At 38.9% G+C, this 3,174-nt stretch overlaps 1 long non-coding RNA gene across 1 annotated transcript; it reads right to left on the bottom strand.

Annotated features, from left to right (window-relative positions):
• Window positions 1-532: 532 nt before the first annotated feature.
• Window positions 533-2,800, bottom strand: LOC130922544 (uncharacterized). Its single transcript, XR_009064526.1, has 3 exons — window positions 2,755-2,800; window positions 1,365-1,416; window positions 533-1,049 (listed from the first exon to the last, which is right to left on the bottom strand). It is a non-coding gene; the product is annotated as an uncharacterized LOC130922544 (long non-coding RNA).
• Between the last annotated feature and the right edge of the window lie 374 nt (window positions 2,801-3,174).

Below are 3,174 nucleotides of genomic sequence, written 5' to 3'. Positions count from 1 at the left end.
GCCGGCGACTCGCCGGTAGTCCACTCGCTTACTGGGCAGGCTAGTGTCGGGCCACTCGTCAGCCACTCACGTACCGGCGCGTCGCGACACTGCGGTTGGACCACGATTGCCAACTATCACGTCAGGGCAGCGGGTGAAGTTCCCTTTGTTGAATGACATTAAGCAGCAGCGCACCATACCATCGCAGGCACTCCGGTGAGATGCCGATTTCACACCCACGTACCGGTGCCCTATTTTCGGCTTGGACTCAAGCAGAGTCCGATGGCTCGATGGAGCTCTGGTGGCCATTATTCTTGCTGCATGCTTTTATGCCATTGGCGTAGTCACCTGCCACTCAAACATGTCGGAAGTAGCGTTGAAATCGTATCTTTGTGTCAAAATGATTCAATCGAAAAAAAGTGCCTTCAAAAACTTTTTCCACTTTAAAAAAAAAAAAGTTTAAAACTTCATGCTTTGCAAAAAAAGTGACACGTCAATAAAAAAATATATATATTTCAAAATATATATATTTTCAAAAAAACATTTTAGCAAGAGGTTCTTTTTCTTTCATTAAAAATATTTTTTTTGATTGAAGCAACTTTTATTGGGATTGAATGATTTAGACACAAATGTCCTACCCATACTATGGTTCAAACTCATTTCACATTTCTGCTTTTGTGTGCAGTGAAGGTAGAATAAACAGTGCTCTGAAAGTTACAGTCTTGATATATGCAAGTAACCATTTGCCTCAGCTTAAGATGTCTTCGCAAATGGGTAAAGAAGTCTGCTTCTTAACAAGGCTCCACAAAGTTGCACAACTGACAGTCAAATGCAGTTTCTCCACTTTTGTCTGCATCTTTTTGAGAGTGGCATGTCGATAGGTGTACTTTGAGTGCATTAAAAGATTTAAATGTGCAGAGGCAGTCCTTATGAAGACATGGGGAGTAGGGATGTCCGAGTGTGGTATCCATGTTTTAAGCGGTAATGCTTAAGCAAGTAGCCTCTCTTTCCAGCAGAAAATGTGCAGTACTTACAAGTCCACTGCATTAGAGAATACTGCTCTGGTTGACCTGAAAAGACATAATAATTTCAGCATTGAGAACTTGTTAGAAAAAAAAGTTACATTTTTTCTTAACAGTTACAAATTAAAATGTCCAATTATTTTTAATCACAAATTAAAATCTGCAATGAATTAGTTTAATATTCACAAACTGTGTAATAATGAGTTATTTTTGAATTAATGTAATTGATTATTTTTTTAACATTCAAATTGAGATGTACAATTAATTTCTTAATCCATCTGTAAAAACATTAATGCATGTTTGTTATCCCAACCCAACAAATACAAATATTAAATAATTCATTGATCAGTGTATGAGACATACCTGTAATTGCAGAGACTGAGGTATGTGTGGACTTCTGACCATTTGCTTCAGCCTGATTGGGGGACGGTGAAAAAGAACACAAAATTAAGGCAACAATTTCAAAATATAGGCACATAAATGACCAACCTTCAACACACCAGGTTGTTATAGCATCGACTGTGATCTCTGCACTCTGAAATGTGATCTAGTCCTCCGTTTTTGCGATTAATGCATTTTAAAACAATTTCAAATTATCAGTGCAGTTTGATCAAACATGGAGGGGGAGCACTGCACATGAAGAAAAGCAAATGGAAGTGCAGATGACAAACACTCTAAAGCAGGGGTCCCCAAACTTTTTCCTGTGAGGGCCACATGACTTTCCCTTCTCTGATGAGGGGCCGGGTCAGTTTGTAACAGAAACAGTGTGACGATTGCAGCAGTGCCTAAATGTAAAAATGTATTGTTTTTCAGAAAGCCACAATTAAATGACCCTTTCTGGATTCTTCACGCAACAAAATAAAATAAAAATAATAACATAATATAATATGATATAATATCATATAATAATAACACTATTAATTAAAGAGATAATAACCAAATAACCCTGTTTGGGTTCTTCACAGAAAAAAAGCCAGGAAATAGATAACACTATTTGGGGGGGGGGGTTCAGGAGGCCGGACCAAATGTGGAGGCGGGCCGGATACGGCCCGCGGGCCGTAGTTTGGGGACCACTGCTCTAACGCAAGAACCGATTACGTTGGCGTACATAAAGTCTGAGTGTGCATTTAGCTCTTACCTGAGCCGAAATAGACAGGCTGAAGCTGACTTAATTCTAGCACTAACTCTGTAAATAAATCACTTTATCGACATTTCTAACATTTTTACGTGAGAAAGTAGCCGTTTAGATCCACAACGTGGAAATTCGGCGCTACTCAAGCTGGCCGTAGTGACTAAGGCACTTCCTGTTATTTTCACAAAATAAAACACCCACTAACGATAGAATTACTGTTTTTATTTTGAAAACAGGAAGCGAACCTCCTCTGGGTCTAGCTAACTTAACTGCTCGGTAACACAGGAAGCGAACCTCCCCTCGGTCCAGCTAACTTAAAACCGCTCGGTAACTGTTTTAAATCGGTTTTAAAAACCTCTCCCATCGCCTAAAAAACGTTACGAGCCCCGTCTGTCAACTTAATCACCAAGAATTCAAAACGCCGGCATAAATGGTAGTCTACCATAAACTGTAGTCTACATTTGTTTCTGAAAATTATGAGGTTACTGTCACGGTCATATAGCATGCTTGCTAGCGGTGATATTTGATGTAATTGACACTTTTCCTCCCTGGCAGCACACAGGCTACTACACTACAACAAGACAAATAGACGGTTTACAAAAGAGTAAAATATTTACTTACCAAATCAGTGTGCTGAGGACAAATAAACCCACAATGGCTAAAATAAATGAGAAAGGTGATGGAAAGAGCGCGAAAGTAGGCAGGGCAGATCTGCGCATGTCTGATAGAACGCGCAAAGGACACTGGGTACAATAAATTATTTTTTCTAATTTGACTTAACTGGGATATATCAAGTTAAGCAAGTTCTCCAACCCCAAATTACTACTTACTTATTTAAAAGTAGTGTTCACAACAGGTTGATGAAAACTGAGTTTAGTTCACTTATCAAATTTAATTAATTTGAATGTTAGCATTTACAGTGTATGCGATATGGCCGAGAAATGTAATTTTGATGTTAACTCCCAAACCGCTGCGCAGAAGTCAACCAAACTTCACCCAATAGTGTATTTTATCACAATCTAGTAGTTACATATGGAAATT

The sequence above is a fragment of the Corythoichthys intestinalis genome, chromosome 1 (genome assembly GCF_030265065.1).
Source record: "Corythoichthys intestinalis isolate RoL2023-P3 chromosome 1, ASM3026506v1, whole genome shotgun sequence".
NCBI lineage: Eukaryota > Metazoa > Chordata > Actinopteri > Syngnathiformes > Syngnathidae > Corythoichthys > Corythoichthys intestinalis.
This window is presented reverse-complemented; position numbering and strand designations above follow the sequence as displayed.